The following is a 15,351-nucleotide window of genomic DNA, read 5'->3' as shown; positions in this document are numbered from 1 at the left end:
CTGCAGACAGCAACTGTAGCCATATAATTAAAAGACGCTTGCTGGTTGGAAGAAAAGCTATGACAAACCTAGACTGCATATTAAAAAGCAGAGACATCACCTTGCTGACAATGGGGTGCATACTCAAAGCTGTGGTCTCTCCAGTCGTCATGTATGGATCTAAGAGTTGGACCATAAAAAGGCTGAATGCCGAAGAATTGATGCTTTCAAATTGTGGTACTGGAGAGTACTCTTGAGAGTCCTTTGGACTACAAGGGATCAAACCAACCTATCCTAAAGGAAATCAACCCTGAATATTCATTGGAAGGACTGATGCTGAAACTGAAGCTCCAATAGTTTGACCACCTGATGTGAAGAGTTGACTCACTGGAAAAGACCCTGATGCTAGAAAAGACGGAAGGCAAAAGGAGAAGGAGTTGCAGAGAATGAGATGGTTAGATAGCATCACTGACTCAATGGACATGAATTTGAGCAAACTCTGGGAAATAATGGAAGACAGAGGAGCCTAGCATGCTGCAGTCCATGGGGTCACAAAGAGTTGGACAGGACTTAGCAACAGAACAGCGACAAAAATGTAAACTCACAAATGTAAGCACTTATTAATGTGTTCTTAGACACACCCACATTAGACATATATCTATGCATCTAATACACACATAACAAGCACATATGTCCTTATTATATATGTGATATATATATATATACACACATATATATTGCATATTTTATATAGTAAGAATTCACCTCTAATACTGAAGCAAGTCAAAATAAATCATAACTGAAAATATCCCTCTGGCCTGGTGATCTTATTGCCACACATTAGTACTTCCATTGTTTCTTTTGGGAACACCTAGACTGGGGACATATGCTCTGTGATCTTTATTAGCCTGTTGGTGGTGGAGAAGTTCATTAATTCATGTCAGCCATGGAGATGAGACGCTCCCCACCCTGAGAAGAGGAGCCAGTCTGCAGTTGGAGCACCACCAGCCAACCATGAGATGGGCTGTCCTCCTGCAGAAGCCCTGTCTTCAGTGCTAGCTCACGGAAGGCTGGGCTTGAGTAATACAAGGTGTTTTTCTTCCTTCAGTGCCACGCTCATGGCTGAACTGCTGGAGAGTTTCAGTTTGTATTCCTGAGTGAGTGTGTGCAGTGGGAGTGCTGTGTGCAAGGCACCAGCGTTGTCTGAATCTATCTGCAGAGTCCTAGAGTCCTTGGGAAGTTGAATTCCAGTTAAGTGGCTCTGAGGCTGGTCACAGGTGGTAATCAATACTACCTATTGCTGCCTGGGCATCTGGAGGTCTCACACTCAAGTCCCCAGCCTGCTTGGGACTTGTGGGTCTGCACTTCTCCTTTGGGAAGACATCCATACCTAGGGGCCTGGAGATATAGGCAGAGCTCCGTGCAGAAGGACATCAGGCTTCCTCATTATATGGTCTGGCTTCCATTTGTAAATTATGAAAGGCATGAAGAAGGAAGACTTTGATCCATCAAATTTATGGATTCAATAACTGTTGCCATTTCAGACAGCAGGGATCCCTGGGGATTATTTTTCTATGTATGCCTAGGTAGCAGAGAGGGAGAGACAAATGCTAAATATTCTGCTGTATTTATGAAATGTCAAATGTGCTTTCCAGGGTAATAGCATGAATATTGAATAGCCTCGCTGAAATTTACAACCTTGCAACTGAAGGTTTGGGGATGCTCCTTGCCAGCAGCCTGTGTGTAGACAGGACAACAGCCATGGCACGAAAGGCCCACATAGAATGGGGTTCAGCTGCTCTTCCTGCTCAGCTTGCTTTGCCACTGCAGCTGGAGGATGTGGCCTGACTTCATAAGTATTGACCATCCCAGAAGCCCGTGTTGGGCCCAGCCAATATCCTAAGCATGAAGAGGGGACCGAGTTGGCATTAAACATCCTACGACAATTCTCAAAGAAAAAAGTCATTTTATGACAATCGTCTCTAGATCTGGTGGAATAGCCTACAGCACATCAGTACACAGAACTATTCTATGGACAGCTGAATAATTTCTTTGCTGTTTTCTCCAAAATCTGGCCATCTTCTTTGACTGAGAAGAACACTCTAGTTTCTAGTAGGCAAATAGCCTGGATAATAACTGGCTAATAATGAGGCAAAATCTCATAGTTTCCCACTTGTAGACCTAAAGTCCTATTAAAATGTAAGGGTGGAGTGTAGTCCCCTCTTTGGGAGGTCTCTTTCAGTTCAATCAGTATAATATTCTTATGGGCAGTCTCACGTCCTCTTTTTCTTTAACCACTAATAACATTTCTGATGTAGATACGACTGCTCTAATGTCAGAAATGCCTCTCAGAGCTCTAGTTTGCTTCTGTCTTTTCCCAGGCCCTCCAAGATTATTTGAATAGCATCCTCTTTGTTTCCCTACCTCTAGTTCATTCTTCACATTGCCCTCAAAGTGACTTTTTATTTAGGATGCCATACTGTATGTACTTTATAGACATGTCATGCGTTAGTTCCCCAAAGTCTGTGCTATAGCTCCTCATTGCCACTCACTGCTTCTTCAGAGCCCATACTCCTCTCATATCTCTATGCCTTTGCATGCTGCCTCCATTGCCCAGAGGCCCTTCGTCCTTTTCTCCACCTACACATTCCTACCTACCTGTTAAAGTCTAGTTCAAATGCTAATTGTACACACACACACACACACACATTCTTTTTCAGATTCTTTCCATTATAGGTTACTATAAGATATTGGGCTTCCTTGGTGGCTCAAGTGGTAAAGAATCCACCTGCAATGGGGGAGACCCGGGTTCAATCCCTGGGTTGGGAAGATCCCCTGGAGAAGGAAATGGCAACCCACTCCAGTAATCTTGCTTGGGAAACCCCATGGACAGAGGAGCCTGGCGGGCCACAGTCCATGAGTCTCAAAGAGTTGGACCTAACTGAGCGACTAACACGCTTCATACTTCATAAGGTATTGAGTCTAGTTCCCTGTGCTATAGCAGGCATGTGTAGGGCTTCCCAGGTGGCTCAGGACCCTGTGTGTGTATATATATATGTATTCTGCTAAGTCGCTTCAGTCGTGTCCGACTCTGCGACCCCGTAGATGGCAACCCACCAGGCTCCCGCATCCCTGGGATTCTCCAGGCAAGAACACTGGAGTGGGTTGCCATTTCCTTCTCCAATATATATATATGTATATGTGTATGTATGTATGTATGTTGGGTGGAGCTTTTATATATCTAGTATGTTGGGTTTACCAGGTAGCTGTAGAAGTAAAAAATCTTCCAGCCAATGCAGCAGACACAAGAGATGTGGGTTCAGTCTTTGGGTCAGGAAGATTCCCTGGAGTAAGGAAATGTAGCAACCTGCTCCAGTGTTCTTGCCTGGAAAATTCCATGGACAGAGGAGTCTGGTGGGCTATGTCCATGGGGCCACAAAGAGTCGGACACAGTCAAGTGACTGAGCACCTGCATATATATGTGTGTGTGTATACACACACATACACACACACACGCATATATAGTAGTGTGTATATGTTAATCCCAAACTCCAAATTTATCCCTCCCTACCCTCTTTCCCCTTTGGTAACCATGATCTGTTTTCTATTTCTGTGAGTCTATTTCTGTTTCATAAATAAGTGGATTTGTATCACGTTTTTAGATTCCACATGTGTTATTGTATGATGTTTGTCTTTGACTTACTTCACTTAGTATTATAATCTTAGGTTTATCTGCATCGCTGCAAATGGCATTATTTCATTCTTTTTTATGGATGAGAAGTATCCCTCCCTAACACTTTTTTTCTAGAGCAGTGGATGGTGGACTAAACCTTTATCTTTGTGAATTAGTCATTAACCTCAAGGTTATTGACTGGCCCTTTTTGTGTATTGCTAACAGATTAATAGACTAAAGTCAAGATACTTGTGCTGAGGTTTCTGGTAGATACAAAGTATCCAGATTACACTCCCAGAAAGGTACGGACTATAAGCAACATGCTGAGGCCAAAGAAAAGCCAAGAAATGTCTGCACCCAGCAACTGAGCTTCGTCCTGGGCCCCATGGGGCATGGCTGGGTTTCCAGATGGCAGCCCGGGCTGCTGCACACCCCATGTCTCTAGTGCCTGGTGTGATAAACTTTCTTGACAATAATTAATGAGTGAATGGATATATTGATTAAAGCTTAGGGGCCTATTTACCCTATCCCAGGGCAGTCAATTTTAGGAAAATGCTGTGGTATCCAAGGGTAGTTTAAAAATGTATGGTCTTTTGAAAAAAATCTTTCAGTCTTTGAACTGAAATGGTAGAATCTATAAGCACTCTGCTAGGAATCCACTTTCAGAGACTGAATTTGTCCAGGAAAATCTAGGGGAACAACCGACCGCAGGATACTGTGAAACAGCGCTTCTCAAACTGTAACAAGCACAGGGATTGCCTTAGAAATCTCGTGGAGATGCACATGCTGATTCAGTAGGACTAAGAAGAGGTGTGAAATTATGAATTTGTAATAAGCTCTTAGGCAGTGATGATGCTGAAGCAGCTTTGACCGCACTTTGAGAAGCAAAGCTTCAGAGGTGACTTGCTCTACGGCTCTTGGTAGGGCAGGGGTACAGGTAGGGGTGGGTAGGGCTTACCTCCTCTCCTCTAGGATACTTGGTGATGTCTAGGATTTTTTGATTGTCATATAGAGATGGGTACTACTGTCATATAGTAGTGGAGGACACGGATGCTGTTAAACATCCTATGAAGCACAGGAAAGTCCTCACATAAAGTATTATCTGGCCCAAAATGCCAGTAGTGAGGTTTAGAAATTCTTCTCTAGGGGAACGAACACGATTTGCTGTCTGGTTTACTTGAGGTCCACCTGTGACCATTCCACTTAATTGCCATAACCATTACAATACTCTCTGAATCTCAGTTTTTGTGAGGACTACCTCACTATAATCAGTAGAATGTCTAGATATGCAGTAAATGTTCAATAAAATTTTATATCAGTTGAAAGAAGGTCGAAGAACTGTCTTTTCTTGTAGACTTCTAGGAAAGTAATGACTGTTATTGAGTACCTGTGAGCTTAGTCGTTCAGTTGTGTCTCTTTGCAACCCCATGGACTGTAGCCTGCCAGGCCCTTCTCTCCATGGGATTCTCCAGGCAAGGATATTTTGAATATTTCAGAGATGCTTCAAATTATACAGGCAAACCTTGGGCATAGACTCTCCTGAATCTGTAACATTCGATTTTGTGAGAAAAAATGATGTTTCAATCCGTATTGTTGGGCACATATTAACAGCAGCTGTTCTCACAGAGTAATAAGTTATGATGGCCAGTTGACTGAGAAAGTTGGGTACTGTGTCTTTGATCATCCCAATGCCAACAGCTTTGTCTCATCTCAGAGGCACCCGACTTTGACTTGCAAAAGCATAGGTATACAGAATCCCACTTGTGATTTCATGGGTTTCCCTTGGTTTGTGCTTGGAACAGGAGTGAAGCTAACCCAGTAGCTGGGGGTGATGGAACAGGAGTAGGCTGAGGCTGACCATTCTTGACATGGGCGCATGTGTACTTCAGACAACATTCAAGGCTTAATCTTTCCATGTGCCTCAGAATTCTCAGAAGAACCTATGCTCTTCTCCTGTCATTCCCAGCCTGCAAATCCTCTGCCCATCACATAAACAGATGGACACAAACACACCCAGGTGCTCCCCCACCCCGGCCCTGCCAAACACTGCCCCATCTATACACTGCCCCATACATACACTGCCCCATCTATATCTCAACAGATGAGTCTTTCTGCTGACTGCCTGTACAGAGAAAAACAACCAGATGGCACAGCTGGAGAAAAATATTTCTGTTTTAGAGGGTCAATAAAGCTGTTTATCATCCCAGCAGGAATGGGCAGGGAGCTAGCAGGACACTGGGGTGCTCAAGACGAACGTTGAGCATCTGTTTGACGTGTTGGTGGAGCATTCAGGAATCATTTCCAGGTCTTGCTTTTGCCAAATATCTTACATGATAGCCCTCAGACTCAGAGGTTGCCCATTCCTGGTTCCTCCATCGTTTACCATGCTGCTCTCCAGCTTGTCTACCTGACTGTAGAATTTCATTAAGAGTTACTCTAAAAGTTTCTCATATTTGCCTGGATGGAGACAGTTAGATCAGTTCATGTGGTAGAGTGGAAAGATCAGGGATTTGGGACTGAATATGCTAGGAAAACTACAGACTAGCACACAGTTCTGCTCAAGGCTATAAATTATTATGAGGAAAGGAAACTAAGCATGATCAGCAGAAGGAAGAGGCACAAAACACAAAGTCTGGGGGAGACCAGCCTCAAGCTTATGGAGTCCTTGCCCATTGGAATCAAGCAGGATACATTTCATCCCCCAAGCAACGTGTGTGAAGTGTTGCCAACCAAAGAAGCTCATTAGAAACTTAATAAGAGTTGGTTTTTGTTTTGTTTTGTTTTGTTTTCTACTGGGGCCTGATCGCATAGGCAGTCTCTGCCTGGATTGTGCCTAAATTCCAGACTCCCAGAAGAATAGCAGCTCTTTAGCACCCACCACAGTGTTCATGCAAACAGCTTAGGCACTGTGAGCCACTCTTACCAGGCTATGTTGGGAACTTTCCTGACATCTAAGTTTCCAAACACTGGTCAAGGTCCCGACTTGCTGATAGATCTTTTCAAGTATCACAGTGGATGTTAACTGTGATGTTAACTATTTCTGCATAGCCATGGGTCCTGTGCTGGTTCTCGCTGTCCTCCCTGAAGCAATTGGCAACTCAGTGGGTGTCCTTACTCCAGAGCTGTAACAAGGTGCCTTGGGGCCCCCATTCCACCCACAGAAGCAGAGACAGCTGGTTCTCAGCCATGCTGACTGGAGCCTTTGAAGATGCAGGTCCTGTGGGAGAGGACCACAATTCCCAGGGATAACAGCTTATGCCAAAACAAAGACAGTCTCTTCTCAAAACCTTCTCTGTCTGTAAGATTAGGTGTTCCATTTTCTTCTTCTTTGAATTAGGAACACTCAGGGTTTTATTCTTGTAAGTCAAAGGATCTTTTTGAAGGATGACATGTCAGAATTTTTTTTTTTTCTTTTTGGCTTGAAAGCTTGCAGGAGTCTTTTTTTATCTTTGAAATGGAAAGTTTTCCCCTGCTCCCCCTAGGATATGCCTTGGCACATTTTCTTATTACTAACTTTATCTAGCACGTGATGCTTCTTCTCTATTTCTCACCCCAGATCTTTTCCATATTTTCATGACTGTTCTACAAATTTTCTTCTATTAGATCTGTAATTATTGATGTTCTTCCTTGGTAATACTGACCATTTAGGGGCTAGATGGGGCTTGTTGTTCATTTTCTAATTCACTTGGCTATTGACTTGGCCCAATAGTTAGTTAGGAATTTGTTCATTTAATCAATAAAGTTTTCCAAACATCCATACCTACTAGGGACACTTACCAGATGCTGAAGATTCAAAGATAACTATTTTAGCATGGGCTGCTATAACAAATTACCATTCATTGAGTGACCTAACCAACAAATATTATTTTTCATGGTTCTGGAGGCTAGAACATCCATGATTAAGGGATCAGAAGTTCCTGTGCCTGGTGAGGACCCACTTTCTGGGGTGCAGATGGTCCTCTTCTCTTTGTAACCCCACAGAGTGGAGAGCAGAGCTAGCTAAGCTCTCTGGTCCCTTATACTGACACAAATCTCCTTCATGAGGGCTCCTCTCTCAAGATCTAGTTAGCTCCCAAGGGTCATACTTCCCAAGACCATTGCATTTGAATTAGAGTTTCCACATAGGAGTTTTGGTGGGACACAAACACTTCAATAACTAAGGTTATTGCTGGTGTTTAGGAAACACATGTGCACACATTCCTGGAATAATAGGGCTTTAACGAGGCCTGCCTACTGTACCAGGGAACCCAAAAGGATCTTCAGAATGATGAGTGGCTTATCTATGAACTATTTTTTCTTAAGTTTACTTTTTATGGCAGCATTTGCCTCTCTGCAAAGCTACATTCTACTTATTTCAATTTTATTTTTATTTGGCTGGTTGTGGTGCACGTGCATTCACATTTTGTTGACAAGTGCCAGGATTGTGTACTTTGTGTGGTGTGTTGATCCTCATTCCTCCCTAGTGATCTTAAGGAGCCCCTTGGAAGCTCATTCCCAACCTGTTTGGGTCTAGTCCTAGAAGAGAAGTCAGCAGAGAGGATGCATTTTTCTCTTTCTCCTGCACCTTGGGGCTGATGATACCCTCATCTTGACACTGAGGCAGAAAGTAAAACAGGTGGAAGCCTGAGTGCTCTCACTCACCTGTCTAGAGTGGCCGGAAGTGAGCACAGAGTACTTTCTGGGACTGGGGCTGCAGAGATGGTTCTAGAAGTCTCAAGGAGAATGCTTCAAGATGTTATCACAGTCTGGCTGCACTCGGGAGCTCTACCCAGATTGCAGACAGATGAAGGGTGGGAGCTGCTCCTGACACCTGCCCTGGGGGCTCAGGTGCTTTAAGATGGTCTCCTAGACTCGGTGGCAGCACAGACCAGGTGTGGGAGCAGGTCTCCACAACAAAGATGAGGTGTGGTTGAACAGAGACGGCCCTCCAGTGCTGTGGGAGCATCGTGGCAGAGAGACGAAATACGATGTGCCTTCTATTCCTGGGAGCCCTTGTTATTCCCTATAATTGCTGCCACTACTGCTGTTGCTGTTGGAAACTCCTTGAATTGTATGATTTAATAGTAATAATGATGAGCATTAGGGGGAAATAGATTCCTTGTTATTCATCTTATTCTGCCATCTCTTCGGAATTCTTTTACCAGTTTATCTTCAAAAAGAGGTAATTGAAAATTAATTTTTGTCATAAAAATAAAAATCCTCTTAAGATAATTGGAGCCTCCAGAGAGGGTCTTCTTAGTCAAAAAAAAGCAGTCCTTCCCTGTTACTGCTTTCCAGTGCTTTGAGGGAGGGGGTACTATTGCAGGAGATCTAGGTTGAGAAAGAGGTGAACTGCCGTCTGTTGAATACTTAAGTTGAGTATTAGGTGCTGGGATTAAGTCTTTACCTGTGTTATTTTATTTGGTCCATAAAACAACTGACAAGTCACATATAGTGTCCCCATCTGATAGATGATAGAACTGAAGTAGAGGTGAGGTTGAGAGATCTGTACTTGAATGAGATTTAGGAGTCTCATTGGCTTCTAATCCAGTATTGCTGGAAACATGTTGTTCAGTTGTTAAGTCATAACTGACTCTTTGTTAACTCATGACTGTAGCATGTCAGGCTCCTCTGTCCTCCACTATCTCCCGGAGTTTACATAAATTCATGTCCATTGTGTTGGTAATGCTATCTAACCATCTCATCCTCTACTACCCACTTCTCCTTTTGCCTTCAATCTTTCCCAGCATCAGGGTCTTTTCCAGTGAATTGGCTCTTCACATCAGGTGGCTAAAGTATTGGAGCTTCAGCTTTAGCGACTGTCCTTCCAATGAATATTCAGGCTTCGTTTCCTTTAGGATTGACTGGCTTGATCTCCTTGTTGTCCAAGGAACTCTCAAGAGTCTGCTCCAGCACCATAATTCAAAAGCATACATTCTTCGGCACTTAGCCTTCTTTATGGTCCTGAAAAAACACCTGTCTCTCAAAGGTGATACTTCTCAGCTGTATCATTGTTGTTTAGTCACTAAGTGATGTCCAGCTCCTTTATGACCTCCATAGACTGTAGCCTGCCAGGCTCCTCTGTCCATGGGATTTCCCAGGCAAGAATACTAGAGTGGGTTGCCACTTCCTTCTTCAGGGAATCTTCCCAACTCAGGGATCGATCCCACATCTCTTGCATTGGCAGGTGGATTCTTTACCATTGAACCACCTGGAAAGCTCTCTTACCTATATAGATGGCGCAGTATGCTTCCCAGAGCTCCTCTCCATCTGTTTTGCCTGGTTTTGTGTCAGGGTCCTTTATCATTAGGTCTCGATGAGTCATTTAGGGGCAGGAGGGTAAGAATCTTTATACCTCCCACCCTCCCAAGTCAAAAATATTTCATTCCATCCTCATCCTGGAACTGGACTGAAAGGCAGGCTGGCTTTAGGATGTTCCTCTATCGTTAAGGCTTGCTGTGAGTTGTCATTATTCCCTAACTTCCATTCTTATTTTTACTTGACACTGTCTTTTACTGCATCACTTTCCGATGCCAGTCCATTTTTCTTCCTAAAAGATCTTTAAGTCAGGCATCTCACTACATGTACAGATGATGGTGGCTGGTCTATGTAGCCCAGCCCTAGAGGGGACCAGCTCTGGAAGCAGGAGAGTCAACATGTGCTATGCATCTTGAATTACACAGATGCCAAGTAGGGAACTATGTACTTGTTTCAAAGGTGACTGAAGTATTTGGGGCCATATACTTTATGACCCCAAAGGAAAAAGGTTAAAAAAAAAGAAAGTTGAGGAAAGAGATTCAAAGCCAGGCTCTGTAGTGCTTGTAAGTGGTAAGCCCTACTGTTGTTCGAGGCAGAAGGGAGTCTCCAGCAGGGGGAGCTCTGACTCCCCTGGGGTGAGACATTTGCGGCTCCATCAAAGGCTGCTGCTTTTCCCAACACTTGTACCCCAACATGGGAAAGCTTACTGTACACACGGTGGCGAGATGTTAATTTAAGACACTGTTCAGTTATTCGGGTAGAGGAAAGATCTTTCCGAGGGCCAGCTCTCCATTGCACTTAGAGTCTTTCATCCATGGGCTTGTCGGGTGGATGCTCCCAGCCAGTGTGCCCCGTGGATGAGACGATTATTTTTACCAAATGGTCAGATCATAGAAGGACATCCATGATATGCCAAAGCAAAACCCATATTTCCATTTTTATTGCTTAGTCGCCATTTTGTTTTCTTTTTCTCTTTTTCTCTACTAATGTATTTATTCATTTTTCCACTTGATGAGGAGTGAGGAAAGATGAGATGGTACTAGACAAAAAAGTGTCTTCAGAGGGCTAGTGAAACCTCAATTATATGGTTTGACTTATTCAATCAACCAACAGTTCATAAACAGGGACCACCTGTTTGCACAAAATGTTGTAATAATAACATTAGTCCTTCACCTTTTTCATTTTTTTTAATGTTACAAATTTATTTTAGCCCCTGATGTCAGCAGTAGGCAGCCTCCTGCTTTGCAAGGTGTTTACAATTACACTGACACTAATATATGGGTCCCAAATTAAGAACCATAGGCTAGATAAACTCCAGTAACTCTTCCAGTTCTTAATCCTTTTGAAATTTAATTATGCAGATATAAATAATGAGATTGCTAAGTAGGGAGTTTTAAAAAGCGTTCCTCTCCCTCCTCGCAATCATGTTGTTTACTTGTTTCCTCGTGTCCAACTCTTTTGTGACCCCACGGACTGTAGCCCACCAGGCTCTTCTGTCCATGGGATTTCCCAGGCAAGAATACTGGAGTGCGTTGTCATTTCCTTCTGCAGGGGATCTTCCCCATCCAGGGATCAAACCTGTGTCTCCTGCCTTGGCAGGTGGATTCTTTACCATTGAGCCACCAGAGAAGGCCCCTTGCAATCATATTCAATTCTAAAAACCCAACCTCTTCTGTCTGACTCTAAAAGTGGCCAGCGCCAGTACACGAAATTCAAAATGTGGATGTAATAACAGTCAGAAACTGGCGAAGGTCTTCATCGGGAAAGACCTCAGGGAAGCAAGACTCAGACCTGTGAAACTGGTGTGTGCACGGGTATGGGGGGTGCCCAGTGCTGAGAGTGCTTTTCTCAGCAACCAGCTCCTTCCATTTGGGGCCAAGAGCCTCCTTAGGTGTGTAGGTGTCAAAGGCAATGAAACCCTAGTCAAGGAGCTACTGCCTTTTTCAAGTTGAGGCCATAGGCTCAGCCTGCTGCCATATCAGACCTAATTCAGACCATCCATCTGGAGGAGAACAAGTTGCAAATGTTTCATTCCCAGCCCAATATGCCCTGACGGGACCCTCTTTTCCTCTCTCACTTAAGCTTATTGAGATGCGCCTTCCAATTATTTGGGAAAGTGCCAGAGGCCTATGGAGGCACATCAGGGCAGTTGGGCTCAACACCCATGGCCTCTTCATCGAGGAGCCTGCATATATGTTCAAGTCAAGGAACAAGTCTGAGGAAAAACGAACAGAAGAAAAACTCTCCCTTTCAAACCAATTGATTCTTCAGCAGCAACAGGAAAATTGAAGCTGAAATGTTGACAGAACCCCAGCTCATGAAAAGCTCTGGGGAAGATAGGAGACCCTGCTAATGAGAAGAGGGCTTTGTTTTTTTTTTAAACCATTGCAAGCCTGAGGTTTTTTGTTTGTTTGTTTGTTTGTTTTAAAAAAAGAAAAAAACACCCCTAGAATGACAATTTCCAAAACTGGAGGGGGAGTTAGAAATGATGGAGGTTTTGTAAAGACGGAATCTCTTGCTGAGACAAACTGTCAAATTTTTCATTATATCCATTTCAAGGCAGGCATTTATTACCTTTCCAGTGACTATATATCTCCTGTAATGTTCTTACTGTGGTTTGCCTCTTAATTACCCGTAGAATTTGCATTTAAACCGAGTTAAAGTGTGCGATCTACTCTTCGGCTTCATGTAGTTGTTTCCATGGTAACTGAAGGGGTCTCCTGGTGGCTGGCCGGCCTGGAATATCTGCTTCAGCTGGCCTGCAAGCATCTCCCCCTCATGGTTGATCCATCTCCTTCCCTTCACAGATGTGAGTGAATGAAGGCATCAAAGGATTCGCTGACCCCTGTCGGATTTCTTTAGAAACTACTGTCAGCAGCAAGATTTCCCTTTATTGGTGAGCCCTTCATGATTGGTGGCTCAGATGGTAAAGAATCTGCATGCAATGTGGGAGACCAGGGTTCAGTCCCTGGGTCTGGAAGATGCTCTGGAGAAGGGAATGGCTCCCCACTCCAGTGTTCTTGCTTGGTGAATTCCATGGACTGAGGAGCTTGGTAGGCTACCGTCCTTGGGGTTGAAAACAGCTGGACAGGACTGAGTGACTAATACTTTCAGGATTGGAATCTGAAGCTGATTTCTCCCTGTGTAGTCCAACTCAGATTGCTCCCTTCAGCTTTAGATACATGAATTGACTGGGTCTGTTGTCCAGTCCCCTCTCTTGACCCAGAGACCTTAGCACAGGTCCCAAACTCTGGCTCCTGCTTGCTTGGAGAGCATGAGTGGAGCTTCTTCTTGATGGGGAAGTGGCGTGACTCTACATAAGCATCATTATTAAAGACAGTTGTAGCAGGAAGTCATAACAACAGGATGCAAAGTGCACTGAGCTAGTAATCAGGAGCTCCTGGAGTCCAGGCCTTGGACAAAGCTAGTTTACCCCTCCAAACCTAAACAGAAATGAAAGGAAGGTGAAATTGTACTGAATGATTTTCCTTGATCCCACTGGCACTGAAAGCACATGTCTCTAAGGTTATTTTTTTTTTTTTCCTTCTAAGAGAAATGGATTAAAAACAAAGGCACAGTAAAACAATTTTTTGGAAAAAAAAATCTTGTGGTATGGCCCTTCATGGACCATAAGGAAAGAAACCCAGACCTCTGACCCACCTCATGCTGTGGCCTCAGACTTATGAAGCAAGGGGACAAGAAGGGAACTGCATGGCAATCTATGCAACTCTTGCCCTCAGCTCTCTGAAAAAGCTTAGCAGAGATGATGCTCACACCCCCAAGGACCAGAGCCCAGCCACTAATATCCCCCTTAATCCTCTCTGTTGACTGGTACCAGGGTTGGGCTGGGGAAGGAACATACTTAAGTCTGTCACGAGATTTGTTATGTATCAGTTATTGTTGTTCAGTCACTAAGTTGTGTTCCACTCTTTATGACCCTGTGGACTGCAGCACGCCAGGCTTCCCTGTCAGTTCTTTGCATCACATGGCCAAAGTATTGGAGCTTCAGATTAAGCATCCGTCCTTCCAATGAATATTCAGGGTTGATTTCCTTTAGAATTGACTGGTTTGATCTCCCTGCTGTCCAAGGGACTCTCAAGAGTCTTCTCCAACACAATTCGAAAGCACCAGTTCTTCAGCAAGCAGCTTTCTTTATGGTCCAACTCTCACATCTGTACATGACTATTGGAAAAGCCGTAGCTTTGACTATATGGACGTTTGTCAGCAAAGTGATGTCTCTGCTTTTTAATACTCTGTCTAGCTTTTCTTCCAAGGAACAAGTGTCTTTTAATTACATGTCTGCAGTCACCATCCACAGTGATTTTGAAGCCCAAGAAAAGAAAATCTGCCACTGTTTCCATTTTTTCCCATCTATTTGCCATGAAGTGATGGGATGGGATGCCATGGTCCAGTTTTTTGAATGTTGAGGGTTTTTTTTTTTTTAATTGAAGGATGATTGCTTTACAGTATTGTGTTGGTTTCTTCCAAACATCAGCATGAATTAGCAATAGGTACACACATATCCCCTCTTATTGAATCTCCCTTCCACCTCCCTTCACACCCCACTCTTCAGGTTATGACAGAGCCGCAGGTTGGGTCCCCTGAGTCATACAGCAAATGCCCATTGCCTATCGGTTTTATATATGGTAATGTATGTTTCCATGTTATTCTCTGAATATATCCCATTCGTTCCTTCCTCACCCCTGCCCAGTGTCCATAAGTCTGTTCGCTATGTCTGTCTCTCCACTGCTGCCCTGTAAATAGGGTCATCAGTGCCATCTTTCTAGATACTATATATATGTGCATTAGTGTACAATATTTGTTTTTCTCCTTCTGACTTACTTCACTCTATATAGTAGGCTCTAGGTTCATTATCTCATTAGATCTGACTCAAATGTGTTCTTTTCTATGGCTGAGTAATATACCATTGTATATATGTATCACAGTTTCTTTATCCATTCGTCTGTTGATGGGCATCTAGGCTGCTTCCATATCCTAGCTGTTGTAAATTGTGCGGCAGTGAACACTGGGATTGTGCGTGCATCTGTGCCCAGTCACTTCAGTTGTGTCTGACTCTTTGCGACCCTATGGACTGCAGCCCTCCAGGCATCTTTGTCTATGGGGTTTTCCATGCAAGAATGCTGGAGTGGGTTGAACAATGGGGTACATGTGTCTTTTTCAATTGTGGTTTCCTCAGAGTACATGCCTAGTAGTGGGATTGCTGGGTCATATGGTGGTTTTATTTCTAGTTTTTTAAGGAATCTCCATACTGTCTTCCATACTGACTGTATCAATGTATATTCCCACCAACAGTGCAAGATGGTTCCCTTTCCTCCACACCTTCTTCAGCATTTATTGTTTGTAGATTTTTGATGATGGCCATTCTGACCAGTGTGAGGTGATATTTCATTGTGGTTTTTATTTCTACTAAGAGAAACCAAATAGTCTAGTCATTTCTCTAA

The sequence above is a fragment of the Bos taurus genome, chromosome 28, assembly GCF_002263795.3.
Source record: "Bos taurus isolate L1 Dominette 01449 registration number 42190680 breed Hereford chromosome 28, ARS-UCD2.0, whole genome shotgun sequence".
Lineage (NCBI taxonomy): Eukaryota > Metazoa > Chordata > Mammalia > Artiodactyla > Bovidae > Bos > Bos taurus.
The sequence above is the reverse complement of the archived record's forward strand: the minus strand, read 5'-3'. Positions refer to the sequence as shown.